The sequence below is a fragment of the Leucoraja erinacea genome, chromosome 8 (genome assembly GCF_028641065.1).
Source record: "Leucoraja erinacea ecotype New England chromosome 8, Leri_hhj_1, whole genome shotgun sequence".
Lineage (NCBI taxonomy): Eukaryota > Metazoa > Chordata > Chondrichthyes > Rajiformes > Rajidae > Leucoraja > Leucoraja erinaceus.
Window position 1 is genome coordinate 6,874,341 of NC_073384.1, and position 19,083 is coordinate 6,893,423.

The 19,083-nt window shown below is 45.4% G+C and overlaps 1 protein-coding gene across 3 annotated transcripts in view; it reads left to right on the forward strand.

Moving 5' to 3' along the window:
- Positions 1-529: 529 nt before the first annotated feature.
- pak5 (p21 protein (Cdc42/Rac)-activated kinase 5) overlaps positions 530-19,083 on the forward strand; it is a 151,852-nt gene continuing 133,298 nt past the window's right edge. The window contains exon 1 of one of the 3 annotated variants that reach the window (XM_055638936.1): positions 530-705. The gene's annotated coding sequence lies outside the window, so the exon portion shown is untranslated. Of the gene's footprint in view, positions 706-1,957; positions 2,218-19,083 lie in introns of those variants that run through there. The other 2 variants (XM_055638939.1, XM_055638937.1) reach the window with 2 other exon arrangements.

Here is a 19,083-nt window from a genome sequence, read left to right on the forward strand (position 1 = left end):
AAGACGGGTCTCGACCCGAGACGTCACCCATTCCTTCTCTCCAGAGATGCTGCCCGACCCGCTGAGTTTTTATTCCAGCATCTACGCTCTTTGCATCTGGTCCCCGAAACCCCCCTCCCTTGCATGCCAAACGCATGCAAGTGGGACAGGCCCTTCAGTCTCGCGCCCGCCCGACCGCGCTCCGTCCCCGGGCTCAGAGTCAGTGTCAGTGTCAGCGCGCGCTCCGTCCCCGGGCTCAGTGTCAGCAGCTCGCGCTCCGTCCCCGGGCTCAGTGTCAGCGCCAGCTCCGTCCCCGGGCTCAGAGTCAGCGCCAGCTCCGTCCCCGGGCTCAGTCAGTGTCAGCTCGCGCTCCGTCCCCGGGCTCAGTCAGCTCGCGCTCCGTCCCCGGGCTCAGTGTCAGCGCCAGCTCGCGCTCCGTCCCCGGGCTCAGTCAGCGCCAGCTCCGTCCCCGGGCTCAGTCAGCGCCAGCTCCGTCCCCGGGCTCAGTGTCAGCGCCAGCTCCGTCCCCGGGCTCAGTCAGCGCCAGCTCCGTCCCCGGGCTCAGTGTCAGCGCCAGCTCCGTCCCCGGGCTCAGTCAGCTCGCGCTCCCCGGGCTCGCCCTCACACAGTAACATGGCGGCAACGGCGGCAACGGCGGCGGGATAACGGGAGCCGTGCCGCCCGCCCGTCCTCCTGCCAGGCAGCGGGGAGCAGCAGCGGCCGCAGGTACACACACAGACACACTCACTCTCACACACACCAGGGGCAGAGGGGAGGGGGAGATAAGAGGAAGGGATGTCGGATGGGAAAGGGGGAGAGAGGGAGGGAGGAGAGGGATGGGAATGTGTGTGAGAGAGAGGATAGGAGGATGAATGAAGGAGGGAGGGAGGGAAGGAGAGGGGGGGAATAAGGGGGAGGAGGAGGGATATTGGGAAAGTAGGGAGGGAGGAATGAAGGAGGGAGGGAGGAGGGAAGGAGAGGGAGGGAAGGAGGAATCGGGATAGTGGGAATGAGGGAGAGAGAATGGGAGGGAGGGGAATGGAAAAGAGGGGGGAAGTAGGGAGGGAGGAGGGAATGAATGAGGGAGAGGGAGGGAGGAGGGAATGAGAGAGGAGGAGAGAGGGAAGGAGGAAGAGAGGAAGGAGAGAATGAGGGGGAGAAGGAGGGGGGGAACGAGAAATGAAGGACGGAGGGGAAGGATGGAGAGAGGAAGAGGGGGGAATGAATGAATGAGGGGGAGATGAACGAGGAAGGGGAAGGATGGAGGGAGAGAGGAAGAGGGGGAAGGAGAGAGTGATGAGAGAATGGGGAAGGTGGGGATGGTGGGAGAGAATGAGGGGGAGGAGGGAAAGAGGGAGGGATAAGACAAAGGAGGGAGATAGGGAGGGAGGGGAAGGATGGAGGGAGGGGAAGAGATAGAGGGAGGGGGAGAGTGATGAGGGAGGGATGATGGGGTAGGGGGGAGAAAGAATGAGGTGGGAGGAGAGGGATGAGAGAGAATGGGGAAATGAGGGATGGAATGGGGAAGGGATGAAGGGAATGGAGGGAGAGGGAATGGGGAAGGGAGGGGGAGAGGGATGAGAGATGGAGGGAGGGAATGATGGAGAGCGAGAATCAGCAGGGAGAGGGATGGGAGGGAGAGAGAAGGAGGGAATGAGGGAGCGTAAGAGAAGGATAGAATGAGGATGAGAGGGGAAGAGGGATGGGGAGAGGGAATGAGAGAAAGAAGGGTGGAATGAAGGAGAGAGCAAGGAGGGAGGAAGGTGGAGAGGGAATGGGGAGAGTGCAAGGGGGAGAATGATATGGGGGAAGGAGAGAGAGAAGGAATGGGAGCCAATGATGGGAATGAAGGAGAGGGGGATGGAATGAGAGTGAGGGAGGGAAAGATAGCGAGAGAGGGGGAGGGATGGAGAAAGGAAGGGAGAGAGGAGGGTGCAAGAGTGGGAGGGAGACAAAAATGAGAGCCCGCCTCTAACAGGAGCATTGTTTGCATCAAACGTGGTGTGTGTGTGTGTGGGAGGGAGAGAGAGAGAGCGAGGAGAAAAATTAACTCCCCGACTACCGTGAGCAGACAAAGAGCATGGGATGGATTAGTCCGCCTTGCACCGTATGTATGTGAGGCTGGGGGTTTATTTGCTGTGTCCAGGGGCTGTCAATGTACCTGCGTTCACCCTGGAGAAGAACAGGTGTACTCCCATCTGACAGCTGCTGTGGGCTTTGCAAACCCTCTTCAAAGCCGTGAGTCGCATTGCTGGTGTCATGAAATATCATTGTTCCTTAATGCAAGTCGCTTTAAAATATGGAATTTCAATATGCTCTATTTTTGCTATTTTTTTGTTTGATTGCAGTAACCCTTTCTGATCAGGTCTGAGTTGTATTGAAATAGGCTTTGTGCAATGATGGTTTTATAGACAGTTTGCATGTCACATAGTACACTATAATTTATTTGATTTGAGGGCTTGAAGTAAGGGAAAGTTATTTTTTGCTGGAAATTAAACAGTGCTGTCTGAAACAGTCTTCTGAATCAAGAAAAGACTGCGTTGAAACTGTATTGTAAATGAAAACAAAATTGCAGTTTACTGGAAATCTGAAGTAAAATGAAAATAAATTTGATCGGGTACAGTAGGATATGGAACAAACGCGGGCAGATGGGGCTAGAATAGATGGGGAATCTTTGTTGGCCTGAGAGAGTTGGGCTAAAGGACCAGTTTCTGTGCTGTCTGATTCTTAAGGGGCAGGCCATTTAGGACTAAGATGAGGAAATATTGCTTCATCCAGAGAGTTGTGAATCTGTGGAATAATCTGCCACAGAAGGCAGTGGAGGCCAATTCACTGGATTGTTTCAAGAGAGAGTTAGATTTAGCTCTTCGGGCTAAAGGAATCAAGGGATATGGGGGAAAAGCAGGAACGGGGGGGGAGTGATAATAGATGATCAGCCATGATCATATTGAATGGCAGTGCTGGCTCGAAGGGCCAAATGGCCTACTCCTGCACCTATTTTTCTATGTTTCTAAAAGCAGAAAATGCAGAAAACGCTCAGCTGATCAGGCAACTTCTGCAGAAAAAGAAAAAGAGTTAATATTTCAGATGAAGACAAGAGTGTTTTACTGTCATGTGTCTCAGATGGAACAATGAAATTCTTGCAGCAGCACAACAGAATATGTAAACATGATACACTGTAAATATAATAAACGAGCAAGACTCCACCGATACTACCTGGTCTACTGAGTTTCTGGCATTTTCTGCAGAAAAAGGTTTTTTTTTGCAGGGTAGTGGTGATAATTTATAAACAAGAATGATTGCATTTTGTAAATAGGTGCTGGATGATTTTTGCGTAGATTGTTGTGACTAGTCAAGGCAAGGACAATTTCTGTGAATTTGTTCGTGTCATCTCTAGTTAATGCCATTACTGAACATTCATCAGAATGATTTCAGATTACTATTTTATTGAAAGCTTTAGGCAAAGCAGAATGGCAGCATGCGGCATGTGTTTACAATAGTCAAATTCACTTGTTAATTACTGTTTATGTTTGAGACATTCGTTGTACACATTCATTTTTGAGCAACATTAAAAACGGGTTAGAATTTCAAGTAGGAAATTTAGAGTGTTATAGTTCAGCTCTGACTAGACATACTTGAAAATAATTATGGATATTCACAGGACAGGAAGTATAAGCAGTGGTGGACTGGGTCTAAAAATATTGGTTGCCAGGAGACAAAGGGGGCCCACTTCATCAGGGGCCCACTTGATATAGGGGGCCCACTTCATCAGGGGCCCACTTGCCATCGGGCAAGCTGACATCTTGGCCAGTCCGCCACTGAGTATAAGGTCCCTCCCAATGATTTCCAGAAAGCATTTTGTGGGCAGTTTATTTGTATGAGGAACAGCGGTGGTGTGTGGTGCAGCTGATACCAACCTATGTGTCGCTTGAATACATTATCATGTGGCTTGTGACTGTGGTGTGGGTCGCATCTGTAAACGCTGTGCTCATTGTTCCATCAGCCTATTTAAATTTCCATGAATATGTGCTATCTGCCCTTGTGCTATGACCTGTTTGAAGGCTGGAGAAAGGTCTCGACCCGATAGGTCACCCATTCCTTTTATCCAGAGATGCTGCCTGTCCCGGCTGAGTTACTCCAGCATTTTGTGTTTATCTTCGACCTGTTTAAAAGGTCTGAAGAAGGGTCCCGACCCGAAACGTCGCCTGTTCAGCCCCTCCACCGATGCTGCCAGACACGCTGAGCTCATACAGAACTTTGTGATTATTGATTTGTTTAAAAGGACCTATTCTCGTCAGGTATGTACAAAAGTCAAGGAGAAAGGATACTATTATCTGACCTGCAAATGACAAATAAATGATATTTAATGGAAGTAATAATAGGAACAAAGGGTAGATAGTCAGAAACTTTTTCCCAGGAGAAAGTTTAAAGGAGATGTGTGGAATTCCTTTTTCACAGGAGAGTGGTGAGTACCTGAAACACGCTGCCAGGGGTGGTGTTGGAACGATAGTGGCATTTAAGAGGCTTTTGGATAGGCACATGGTTATGGAGGGATGTGGATCATGTGCAGGCAGAGGAGATTAATTTATTTTGGAGTCGTGTTCAACCCTGACGTCATGGATGTCCTGTATTGTACTGTACTATGCAAGGGCCCTGGAACCGGGGGGGGGGGGGGGGGGGGGGGGGGGAGCTGCAGCCCCTGTGGATCTGTGTAATTCTCTGCCACAGAAGGCAGTGGTGGCCACTTTACTGGATGTTTTCAAGATAGAGTTAGATATAGATCTTGGGGCTAGCGAAATCAAGGGATGTGGGGGAATAAACAGGAAAGGGGTACTGATTTTAGATGATCAGCCATGATCATATAGAATGGCGGTGCTGGCTTGAAAGGCCGAATAGCTTTTTCCTGCACATATTTCCTATGTTTCTATGTAACTTGCTCATGCTTGAGTATATGGCAATGAATCTCGACCATTTGATTTTGAAGCATTCATGCATGGTGAAGGTACAGGTGCACAACCTTTTATCCGGTGTTCCAGAAACCGAAAAGCTCCGAAAACCGGCCATTTTTTCCAGATGTCGTCTGCGCACCAAAGCTCGCGTTTGGCGCCAAACTTGACCCAAAACGACCCACGGTCAACCCAGGTCTGTACTACTGTAGCGGCTGCCTCCTCCCTGGAGACCGGGAGACGCTTAAACATCTGTAAATCATTGCTTAAATGTTAGTCAGTTAGTTTGGAGGGCTTTTATGTGAAGGGGGGTGAAGGGGTAAACTTTAATTCTTAGTCTCCTACCTGGTCGGAGAGGCGGGGAGCGGTCAATGCCTTACCGGGTCGCCGTGCAGTAAGCTCCGCAGCGCTGTGGCCGGTGGGGCTGTGGGCGGCGTCGGTTGTAGCTCCGACCCTGGCAACTCTACCCCTGGCTGCGAGGCGCTCCAAATCCAGCGCCGCCCGCGGCCTGACGCCCCAGCTCCGCAAATGTCGGGAGTCGGCGCGTCGCAGCGCTGGGAAACCAGCGGGGAGCGGGCAATGCCTTACCGGGTCGCCGTGCGGCAAGCTCCGGAGCGTTGTGGCCGCCGACACACAACATCGCGGAGCGTCGCTGGATTTGGAGCCGCGCAGCCAGGGGTAGAGTTGCCGGGGTTGGAGCTCCAACCGGCGCCGCCCGCGGCCGGACGGAGCCCCCAGCTCCGCGGCTCCAAATCCAGCGACGCTCCGCGATGTTGTGTGTCGGCGGCCACAGCGCTCCGGAGCTTGCCGCACGGCGACCCGGTAAGGCATTGCCCGCTCCCCGCTGGTTTCCCAGCGCTGCGACGCGCCGACTCCCGACATTCCCGGAGCTGGGACGTCCGACCGCGGGCGGCGCTGGATTTGGAGCGCCTCGCAGCCAGGGGTAGAGTTGCCGGGTTCGGAGCTCCAACCGGCGCCGCCCGCGGCCGGACGGAGCCCCCAGCTCCGCGAGGTTGGGAGTCGCCGACCAGGTAGGGGACTAAGAATTAAAGTTTCCCCCTTCACCCCGACTCCACCACCACCACATAAAATCCCTCCAAACTAACTGACTAACATTTATGCAATGATTCTCCCGGTCACCCGGGAGGAGGCAGCAGCTCCAGACTTTTCAAGCCGCCCGCGCTACCTACCTAATCTACGCTAAAAATCTTCCATTCTGAAATCCGAAACTGTCCGAAATCCGACAAGTGTCTGGTCCCAAGGCTTTCGGATAAAAGGTTGTGCACCTGTATAATGTAGTCATAGAGTGATACAGCGTGAAAACAGGCCCTTCGGCCCAACTTGCCCACACCCGTCAACATGTCCCAGCTACACTACCTGCTTTTGCCCCATATCCCTCCAAACCTATCCTATCCATGTATCAGTCTAACTGTTTCTTAAATGTTGGGATAGTCCCTGCCTCAACTACCTCCTCTGGCAGCTTGTTCCATACACCCACCACCCTTTGTGTGGAAAAAGTTACCCCTCAGATTCCTATGAAATCTTTTCCCCTTCACCTTAAATCTGTTCTCTGGTCCTCGATTCACCTACTCTGGGCAAGCGACTCAGTGCAAAAAAAGGTATATTTCTAATGCATTTTAGATTTCTCGAAAGTCTTACATTTAAAAAAGTAACGTTTTCACAAACATATAACCACTTTATTAATGTCATGGTTTGATGATTTTAACTTCAAATCAAAATGAAATATATGTCAAAAGGAGAACGCCGACTTTCAAAAGGCTCTGATTTTTTTCCCCCCGAGCAAAACATAATTTGTATGACTTTGCAAAATCAGGAAATGTTATGATTATTTCTTGTCCATTTTTCCAACTTTAAAGAAAAATAGCACGAACTTATGTCACATTTAAACGTTTTTTTCCTCATATTTTCTGTACCATGGAAGACGCTGGCATCGATCTCGGGGGGTGGGGGGATGTGGGATATATCCCCCCACTTTTTGGGGTGAGGGATGGCCTGTATTATTATCCCCCAGTTTTTGTAAGTCGCGCCTATAACTGATGTAGGCCCTACATTATCTTAAAAATACATCAAACAGAAAACATTGAAATCATACTTCTACAATCCACTAAAACATGATTTTAATACATCAAATTTTTAAAAATCCCTCCGAGGCCGGTGATCAGTGATCACTTAGCCACCCCACTTTCAAAAACGTTCTGTGGACCCTTGCTATGTTGTTTAGTTTAGAGATACAATGCGGAAACAGGCCCTTCAGCCCACCGAGTTCCCGCTGACCAGCAATCACCCCATACATTGGCACTATCCTACACACTACGATAATTTACACTTTTTGCCAAAGCCAATTAACTTACAAACCTGCATGACTTTGGAGTGTGGGGGGAACCCAGAGCACCTGGAGAAAACCCACACAGTCACAGGGAGAATGTGCAAACTCAGTACAGACAGCACCCTTTGTCACGATCAAACCCTTGTCACTGGCGCTGTAAAGCAGCAACTCTACCGCTGCACCACCGTGCTCTGTTTTCTAATCCGGCCAATACTGATCATAACATAATGTTTAAGAAATGTAAGGCATGCACATTTGCACACTAATAGGGATTGGGGAAACAACTACATTTCAGAGAATGAGAATAGAACTAAGAAAGATAAATTATAAAACTTTTTGAAAATTAAATTGATTGAACAGTATGGAAATTAACGAAGAATATATATGATAAATTAATTCTGCTAAAAGGCACAAACTCGGAAATAATGAATTTAGAGTTGGGAGCTACATTGAAACTAAAAAATAGGCATATACTTAGCGAATGATTAAAGTCATAAAAGGATTAGGAAAGAAGACTGAAATGAATTGCAACAATTATCAAGGAATACAAAGAATAGAAAAGTATTCTAATTTTTTTAATACAGATACCCAAATAATAAAATACTTATCAGACCGTAAAGAATAGCATAAGATGACTACAGTGACTTTGCGCTGATATCTAACAGTTTTAAAATCTTCATCATACGTATTTTAAAATAATGCCTTGCCATTAAATTACTACAACAAGCCAGGATACTGCGATGTGCACTTAAACAGTGGCCTCCTAGGTACCAAGTCGCATTACACAATTTAATATGTTCCCGTTGCATCTTGTATCTTCTGCAATGTCAGTCCTCTTCATCAAGGGATGTGGTCTTTGCAGGTTGGGCCAGCATTTATCTTCCCATTCCCAGTTGTTATCAATAATAATAATAATAATAATGATAAATACTTTATTGATCCTCTCAGGGAAATATCAGGCAACTGAATCATCCTACCACAACCAAAAAGCAGTGCTGAACTACTATCTACCTCATTGGTGACCCTCGGACTATCCCTGATCGGACTTTGGTAGACACAAATGCTGGAGTAACTTAGCGGGTGAGGCAGCATCTATGGAGAGAAAGAATGGGCGATGTTTCGGGTCGAGACCCTTCTTCAGACTGATCGGACTTTGCTGGCTTAACTGGGTGAAGCAGCATATATGGAGAGAAAGAATGGGCGATGTTTCAGGTCGAGACCCTTCTTCAGACTGATTGGACTCTGCTGGCTTAACCTTGCACTAAACGTTATTCGCTTATCATGTATCTATACCCGGTAATGGTTTGATTGTAATCATTGTATTGCTTTCTGCTGACAGCATAGCATGCAGCAAAAGCTTTGCACTGTACCTTGGTACACGTGACAATAAACTAAACTGAACTTATAGAGTTCAAGATATATAAGATCATGAGAGGAATAGATAGTTGCCCTTGAAAAGGTGGCAATTGGCTGTTTTCATAAACCACTGCGGTCCTTGAGGTGCGGGTATACCCACACTGCTGGTGGCAATACCTTCCCATGTAAGCCCCAAGCTTCGTTTCTCCATCTTTTCACCCAAATGGCGTTCTTTTAAAACTATCCATTGTCGAAGTGTTTGTGTAGAGGAAGCAGCTATGAGCCAAACTTCATGAGTTGAAGTTCATATGTGAAAGAGATAATTGATGGCTGAAAGCTTAAGTATTAGATTTTATTTTCTCATAAAGGTTTGTAGGACTACGGGCAGCACAGTGGCGCAGCGGTAGAGTTGCTGTCTTCTAGTGCCAGAGACACGGGTTCCATCCTGACTACGGATGCTGTCGGTAAGCAGTTTGTATATTCTCACTGACCTCGTGGATTTTCCCCGAGTGCTCCGGCTTCCTCCCACACGCCAAAGATGTACAGGTTTGGAAGTTAATTGTCTTCGGTAAAGACTGTAAATGGTCCCTAGTGTGTAGGATAGTGCTAGTGTACGCGGATCACTGGTCCGCGTGGACTCGGTGGGTCGAAGGGCCTGTTCCCGCGCTGCGTCTCCAAACTGAACTAGACTAGATTGTAAAGTGACTTAGCAAGAGTGGACTGGTCTCAGCTGAGGGAAAATGAATCAGTCTCAGAGCTATAGGAGGTATTTAAGGAGGTTGAATAGGTTCAGGGTATATATGCTCCTGCAATGAAGAGGGAACTGCCAGACTCGAAGTCCTTGGATGACAATATGCATAAAGACAAAAAAAAACTTATATGGGACACCTATAGTTTAATGCAGCAGAAAATGTAAAACTATAAGAATAAAACAGGTGAGAAAACTTAAAAATAATATGTTTTATAGCTGCATAAAGAGTAAGAAGATAACAGAGAATTAACTATTGAGGACCAAAAAGGTAATCTATGTGTGGAGGTAGAGAATGCGATTCAAGTTCTTGATAATTTTCTATTTTTGGGAGATGTTTTCATAAGATCCTCTGCCTCAGAAGGCAGTGGAGGCCAATTCTCTGGATGCTTTCAAGAGAGTTAGATAGAGCTCTTAAAGATAACAGAGTCAAGGGATATGGGGAGAAGGCAGGAGCGGGGTGCTTATTGTGAATGATCAGCCATGATCACAGTGAATGGTGGTGCTGGCTTGAAGGGCCAAATGGCCTACTCCTGCACCTGTTGTCTATTGTCTATTGTCTATTAAAATTGTGGAATGATAGTGATGTTGGTTCTTCTCCCATGCTGGAATATTAAGCTTACAATTCTTACACGTAAAGGCCGCAGAATTGCCTTCATAGTGCAGTGGTCTGACCCATCTAATGTTAGTTTAGTTTGTATTCTATAGGTTCTTAGTTTAGTTTACTTTAGAGATACAGTGCAGAAACAGGCTCTCAGCCCATGTGTCCACACCGACCAGTGACCCGCGTACACCAGCACTATCCTACACATTAGCGATAATTAATTATTTTTTACCAAGGCCATTTAATTTACAAACCCGTACGTCTATGGAGTGTGGTAGGAAACCAGAGCACCTGGGGAAATCCTATGCGGTCACAGGGAGAACGTACAAACTCCGTACAGACAACACCCGTAGTCAGGATCGAACCCGGGTCTCTGGCGAAATAAGGTAGAAACTCTACCGCTGCACCACTGTGCATGCAGCAGGCTTGACCAGAGTAGCCCGTCAGTCTTCGTTTCTGTAATCTTTCTCTGTGCCGTCTGTTGTGCGTCATAGGCTTTCTTTGAAGTGTCAAATTTTTTGAGTATGTTTCAAAAAATCTCAAAATAGTTCTTCAACTTCTTTTATCTATTCTGTAACATCGATTTTATTTTTGAAATAAATCTCTTCTCAATATTTGACAGAAATAATCTTGAGTATTCCTTGCATTATTTTGAAAATTACCTTTTACCTGCTCCTCTGCTGGTAGCGAGATTTGCTGAGAGACGAAAGCTGTTTAACTTCATGCAAATATTTATTTTTTATTTATATGGAACTAAATTCAAGAAGTAAACTTGTAAATGGCGTGATAAAGTGTTAAATATTTGTAGTTGATTTAAGGTTTAAGGTTTTCTGTTTTTAGAATAAAATAAAATCTCTCATTTATTAATGTAATTTAATGAAAAAGCAAAATCCAATGTGTTACAAACGTGTTTTGGTTGCTTGCACTCAGTTAAATTGGATATAAATCATTTCATTCAAATGACTATAACTGTGAAATTAAGAAACGTTCCCATATATATTTAAGCAAAATATAACATTATACCTAGAGCCTGAAAACAATAAAGATTGTGTTGGGTATTGTGCATTAAGGATTCTGCAATGGCAGCTTGGGTATCTGCACAACTTCAATGAGGATTAATCTAGTGATTGACTTGATTCATAACAATGAGAAAAAAATTATGATGGTTGATTTTTAACAGGTGATTATGCCCTTGAATTAAAGATGGGAACAATTGACAGTGTGTCCAATAACATCCTCAATAATCATTGCTGAAATATAGACCCAAAGTTCTCAACTCAGAGTCTCGACCCGAAACGTCATCCATTGCTTCTCTCCAGAGATGCTGCCTATCCCGCTGAGTTACTCCAGCATTTTGTGTCTATCCGGTGTAAACCAGCATCTACAGTTACTTCCTACACATTGCTGAAACGTGTATGTATTTAGGTGGTTATGAAGATAGCAGAAGAGTTATTCACTCAGTGAATACCAAAAGCCTTACCAAGTGAGGATTGCATCACATTTTTTCAGTCTAGATGTTTGCTTCACCTGAAGCCTGGGTTGGGCAAACTAGGATTATTTTCTCAGGAACATCGGAGGCTGAGGGGCGAACTGATAGAAGTTTATAAAGTGATCAGAGGCATAGACAGGGTAGTCAGTCAGAACCTTTTTCTCATGGTGGAAATATCAAAGACTAGAGGGCATAGCTTAAAGGTGATGTGTCGGACATGTCTTTTTTTAATATATATACAGGAGGTGGTGATGCCTGGAACACATTGCAAGGGTGGTATGGAGGGCGATATGATAGTGCAAAGAGGCTTTTAGTTAGACATATGGATATGCAGAGAATTGAGAGATATGTATCATGTTCAGGCTGATGAGATTAGTTTAATTTCAGGTTGTTGTACTTCCGGTGGCGATGGTGCCAGCAGCCTCCACCTACAGCCCTGTATTTTTTATGTTTTTTTGTTTATTTAGTTATGTAAAAGTGTGTTTTTTTGGTGTTTTTATGTGGGGGAAGAGGGCACGGTGCGGGGGATACCGTCCTTCAGCCGCTTCCTGGTGAGGACGCGACTATTATTCGAGTCGCGTCCTCGCCCCCCCCCCTTCCCCCCACAGCGGCCTACCTACCTGGATTGGCGCGGCCTTCCTGCCGGGATCGACCGGAGCTCCTGCAGTGGCAGGACAGCGCTGATACATCACGGGGCTGGCGATGCCTTACCGAGGGTCGCCGTCTGGAGCCCGGAGTGCTGGACCTGCTGCACCGACATCCTGGAGCTGCGGTTTGCGGAGCTCCCAATGCGGGCGGCGCTGATGGATAGCGCGGGGTCCTGCGACTCTGCCCGGCTCAGCCTGCGGACTCAGGAGCTGCAGACTCCGGCAGCGGGAGGCGGCTGATCAGGAGGTCCGGGCCGCTGAGGAGGAGGATGCTCACCGTCGGGGTTCGGCGTCGGCGTTCCACCAGCCCGGCGTGAGGGCCTGAACATTGGGCCACCCGGGGCGGCGACTGCGGGTGCTCGGAAGGCCCCGACCACGGATGAACACGGAGGGGAGGCTGGCTGGACTATGGTGCCATCCTCACCTTGGTGCCATTTATGTTATGTTGTGTCGTGGACTTTCTGTGTTTGTGCTTTTTTTTAATTCAATTTCAATTTTATTTTTAATGTGTTTCATTATTTATTTATTATTTATTTATTTTTTGGTGATTTTTTTTTTTATGATACTGCCTGTAAGGGAAATTCATTTCGTTGTCTCAAATCGAGACAATGACAATAAATTGAATACAAAGAATACAATACAATTTTCACATCACGTTCGGACCAGCCATTGTGGTCTGAAGGGCTTGTTCCTGTGCTGTACTGTTCTATGTTCTCTAAATTAACATGAGATTTATAACCAGATAGTGTTTTAAGATAGAAACAGAAACATTTAGAATTACTTGGCAGATTTTTGGAGTGAAAAACCGAATTTAACAAATCAGGTTAATGATCTTTCACCTGAGCAAACAAGATAGTATTTTGAGGTAACTAGTCAATATATTGAGATGTTGATTGAGCAATAAATATTGTCCAGAAATTTGGAGAACTGTACTGCTTTTAATTGAAAAGGCAACAGAAACTTTTAACTCTAGTTTAAATGACAAACTTAAGTTTATATAATATACTAGACTAAGTGGGACCCGTTGGGTCCCATGTTCACACGGGAGGGCTGGTCCCCCAACGCAATATTCCACCTCTCCACCAATTCCAATATTGGTGGCCAGTGGGGGGGGGGCTTTCTCGAGTGCTGGTATGGGTGTTGTTGGCTGCAGGGACTACTGGTCTCCAGAGGGCTAGAATAGACATTGTGGGCCAAATGGATTTTTGGCGTGGCAGTTCAGTTCCTCAAGCCTGATGTGCTGGCAGTTGACTCACGGCTATTCCTTTAAATTCCATTTCAAGCAGTGCAAGGCCACCAAATTCAAATCCATTTCCTACCATTTCAAGCAGGGTGCAAGGCAACAAAATTCAAGTGCAGTTTCATACCACTTCAAGCAGGGTGCAAGGTCGCCAAATTCATGTTCATCTAAAATCAATGTAGTGCAAACAGGAAGTTGTCAAGTTTAGCCAAACAACCATTTGCACTGCCTTTTCACTTCAACCCAAAACCCCCCTAAACAACCATTTTCACTGCCTTTTTACTTCAAACCAACCATATTTTCATTTTCAAACCACATTAAGAGTACTCACAGTTGAGTAGACATGTGTTCAGTGTTATTCAGAGCTCAGAGAGACGTGAACCTCTCGCTTCCTCCATCTTGCAGAGACTGAGTGAGGCACACCACTTCTGGGTTTTATAGTCCCTCCCCTCACCCACCAGCAGGGGCAGCAGAGAGAATGGCAACATTTTTTAAAACATTAATATATCTCTGATTTTTCATCGATGGGAAAAATCGTCCAGTCCAGGCAGGCTGAGGTGGGCTCTGAACGATGTGGCCAAAAATCACGGCTGTAGGTGGCGGCGTTCTCTCGGAAATCACAGCACAGCGAGCCAAAAGCGGTCAAGATCAGACTTTTAGTAATATAGATTGTTAGTTTGGTGGTTTCTCTGACACTTTTCCGACTGATAACTTGTTTGGGTATTTGATGCCTGAACGACCGACTTTGATTCCAAAGCAATGACATTGCTACTCAACTTACGTTGCAAGGGAACAGGTTCAAGGATCTGACTGATGGAACAGAAAAAGGCTCACGCTTGAGTTATAGTATGAATCATGTTTCCTGGCAATAGAGAGTAAATATCTACTTATCCAGCTATGCGCAGGGCTCTTTCTCCAACAGCACACCTCCCTCTCAGTGCCCCCCTCCGACGTGCCGGTTATGATCACAGCCTACCGGTGACCCTTTGGTGGGGACAAAGAAGATGGCACTTGCTTTATACCAACTGTGGCGCGGTGGAGCAGTGGTAGAGTCGCTGCTTTACCAGGCTTGCAGCGCTGGAGACCTGGGTTTGATCCCGACTACATGTGCTGTCTGTATGGAATTTGTACGTTCTTCCCGTGACCTCATGGATTTTCTCTGATATCTTCGGTTCCCACCCCACTCCAAAGATGCACAGGTTTGTAGGTTAATTGGCTTAGTATAAGTGTAAATTGTCCCTAGTGTGTGTAGGATAGTGTGTGCGGAGATCGCTGGTCGGTGCGGACTCGGTGAAGTGAAGGGCCTGTTTCTGCACTGTCTCTCTAAACTAAACTGAAACAAGAGATCGCCATAGCACTACTAGCCAATAGCATTCCAACAGGTGCTATTAGGCCCCCAATAACAGGGGCCCACAGCCTTTCCGGTCCTCCCTGTTACCAAGCAAAGCACCATATGTTAACTAGAGACTATTCAAACGTCAGGCTCTCTCACTACAACTTAGCATGCATCTTTTTCGGTATCGGTACGCATCTGCAGGATTGTTCAAACTACAAAAAATAACATTACATTTTATTTCTAGTTTTAAAAACAATGTGAAAATATAAACTTAAAATAATGCTTTTGTTTCACTTTTTTTTTAAAAAAGAGGGTCTTGATTTTGAGCACTTTCTGCTTGTTCTAATATCAATTCTAACACCTAGAACAAAGTAGGACCTTTGGGTTCTGTTCATGCTTCACAATTCTCTTCAAAATGAAATTTGTGCAACAAATACATCTTTGGTTGAGAAATAATGCCACACAGCAAAAAATGAAGATAAGAATTATGTTCAAAATGTGTTGGAAGTAAAATTATATGATTTCAGACTTGAATATTACCAAGACAACCATTTCACACAAACCAACCTTCATTCTATTGACTCCATTTATGCCTCACGCCGCCTCGGCAAGAGCAGCAGCTTAATCAAGGGCGAGTCTTACCCTGGCCACTCCCTTTCCTCCCCTCTCCCATCGGGGAAAAGATAGAGAAATGTGAAAACGCACACCTCCAGATTCAGGGACAGTTTCTTCCCAGCTATTATCAGGCAACATTATGGTTCTGAACTACTTTCAGACTATCTTTACTGTCTTTACTTCGCACTAAACACTGTACATTGTGAATAGCTCGATTGTAACCATGTATTGTCTTTCCGTCGGCTGGTTAACAAGCAACAAAAGCTTTTCACTGTACCTCGGTACACGTGACAGTAAACTAAACTGAACTGAACTGATATAAAACAACAAACAGTTCACTAAGACTGATCTGAAGGTCTGGCATTTGTTTGGCTGATCCATCTTCTTACTCTCTATGCATCGTTTATTGTCCTGAATGTAATTGAACAATATTAATATTCCTTTAGCCATCTAAAGCATATCAATAACACTAAAAAAAAATTGCAATTTAACAAGTTTTAAGCACACCCTAGCTTTTAACCATTTTTTTTAATGTTGTTATATATGTTTAGTAGATTTGCATAACTCCATTAATGAAAGGGAGCTTTACCTTGGGTAGCAGCTGAATTAACCCAGAAGGAAAATCTCCTTAACTACTTTGGCCAATAAAATTAAATGTTGGAAAACGACAGCTGCCTTCTAAAATAATGGTAATTCCTCCTTAATTATAATTGCAAATTTGCTGCAAGGTCAATGTCTTTTGGAGCAAGCCATTTTCGTTCTTGTTTGTGTGAAATTCATTGAAAGTACGTTTCTGCACAGCTGAAGATACAGCACATTTCCTGCACGTACTGTATAATCCTTGAGAACACTTTCTGACGTTGGGCCCTGCAGTACACCTATTTATCTATTCTAAAATGTCCGAGAGTGCCCAGACGTTTATGAAAGTCAGTGTATTTAAATAGCTAGGTGGCACAGTGGTGCAGGGGTAGAGTTGCGGCCTTTCAGCACCAGAGACCTGGTTTCGATCCTGACTATGGGTGCTGACTGTACAGAGTTTGTACGTTCTCTTTATGACTGCATGGGATTTCTTCGGGTGCTGCGGTTTCCTCCCACACTCCAAAGACATGTGGGTTGTCGGTTAATTGGCTTTGGTAAAATTGTCCCTTGTGAGTAGGATAATGCAAGTGTATGGAGTGATTGCTGGTCGGTGCGTACTTGGTGGGCTGAAGGGCCTGTATCTGTGCTATATCTCTAAAGTCTCAAGACTCACTACTGTTAGTCTTCAAAAAAACTTCTTGAAGGGGATTTGTGCAGCCGACTGTTCTGTTATTACATATGAAGGCTGAACTTCAATTTTAAAAAAAGTTATCATCCTGTAAGGATGTGACACTCGCACATTTCCTTTAATACCCTTAGACTTGATTATTTCCACGGCATTGCTAGCTCGTTTCTTTAGATTCAACTCTCCATTATCTTGATGTCATCCAGAATCCTGCTTCTTGGTTCTTACCCATCAGCTCTGTGCATGGTCATCTAGACTGATTCATGATTAAGTAAGACTGATTTTTTAAAAATGCAATAGTGAACCAATCGTGCACCTGCAGAGACTATTAGTTGAAATACCAAATCTCTTCAATCTTCTAAGGAAGTAGAAGGCATGATAGGCTTTCTTGATGTCTGCATCGATGTGCTGGGTCCAGGACAGATCTTCAGAGATATGCATTCCCAGGAATTATGTTGTTATGAATTATGATTATCTTTTGAATGATTATCTTTTAGCTTATATTGTTATGAATTAATTATGTTGGTCTAACTTTGCTGCCGTTGCCTTTGAGCAAACTGACGTTTCAGGTTCTGAACCTATTGAGAAGTGGAATTCATGCAAGCATGATGCCTTTTAACATGGCATAGTTATTACACAAGTTGTCCGACGTACTTGACAAAACAAGGGGGTCCATTACAAGTGAGACTAACATTGTCTGCATGGATGTAGTGACACACAAAAAGATGGGAGAGGTTGAGTAGGCTGGGACTCTATTCCTTGGAGCGCAGAAGGATGAGGGTTGATCTTGAGAGGAATAGATCGGGGAGATGCATAGAGTCTCTTGCCCAGAGTAGGTGAATTGAGGACCAGAGGCTATAGGTTTAAGGTGAAAGGGAAAATATTTAATAGGAATCTGAGGGGTAACTTTTTTGCACAATGGGTGGTGGGGGTTTGGAACAAGCTGCCAGAGGAGGTAGTTAAGGGAAGGACTATCCCAACGTTTAAGAAGTTATACAGGTGCATGGATAGGACAGGTTTGGAGGGATATGGGCCAAACGCAGACAAGTGGGACTAGTTTAGCTGAGACATGTTGGCCGCTGTGGGCAAGTTGAGCCGAAGGGCCTGTTTCCATGCTGTATGACTCTATGACAGTCGATGTGCAGGCCCATCAGTATGCTTGCACTCGTTCACGGAGTGTAAAACGGGAAAATATAAACACTCACACGCATGCACACGATAACCACCTGTAAATTAATCTAATAGATATGTAACATTGGCACTAGGAAAAGACATCTGTGCAATTATGTGAACAACCCTTCCTGTTGTCTGGAAGTACGACTGGTTGAATTTAATAGTAGCAGTCGGTTTAACTACTGAGAGGTCCTCTGTAGCAATTACAGATGATGATTCAAGCACATGTCATCTCGGATGCCTGTGGAGAGAGCAAAGACATTTGTTTGTGCTGTCAAAAGAAAAATTATAAATCTACCAGTATAGACAATGGATACCAAATGGAAATAGAATATTGAGGATCACCCAGAGTCTAAGTATCTTGTGTACATTACATTATTCCCGCCAAATTCTAGCATTCCATTACATGGGCGTCATGGTGGCGCAGCGGTAGTATTGCTACCTACAGCGCCAGAGTCCCAGGTCCCTGGGTGATTGTCTGTCTGGAGTTTGTATGTTCTCCACGTGACCTGCGTTAGTTTCCTCTGAGATCTTCGGTTTCCTCCCACACTCCAAAGACGTGTAGGTTTGTAGTTTCATTAGCTTGGTATAAAAGTAAATTGTCCCTAGATGTATAGATTGTGTCAATGTGCCGGGTTCGCTGGTCGGTGCAGACTCGGTGGACTGAAGGGCCTGTTTCTGCGCTGTATCTCTAAACTAAACTAAATTGAACTAAACTAAAAGAAAGCCAGATGGAAATAACTAAGCAAAGTATTAACTTGGTGGTGTTTTCCACCAATAATGCCAAACTGTGTTTATAAACTGTGCGGTGATGTTGGCAACTTTTTGTTGTATTTCCCCCATGATACAGCCTTTGTACTTGCCCTACTATTTGAATGTGGAGTCTCACCTAGTGAGCAGCAAAGACGGTGACTCCTTTTGGAATCAACAGCAGTTGGCTTTGAATGAAATCTACAAAGATTTTCACGCTTTCAGGGAATGGCTGATGCTTATAGTTTTTCATGGTAGTGTCCTACAGACATAGAAACATAGAAATTAGGTGCAGGAGTAGGCCATTCGGCCCTTCGAGCCTGCAAAGCCATTCAATATGATCATGGCTGATCATCCAACTCAGTATCCCGTACCTGCCTTCTCTCCATACCCCCTGATCCCCTTAGCCACAAGGGGCCACATCTAACTCCCTCTTAAATATAGCCAATGAAAATGGCCTCACCACCCTCTGTGGCAGAGAGTTCCAGAGATTCACCACTCTCTGTGTGAAAACACAGGTTCTCATATCGGTTTTAAAGGATTTCCCCCTTTTCCATAAGCTGTGACCCCTTGTCTTGGACTTCCCCAA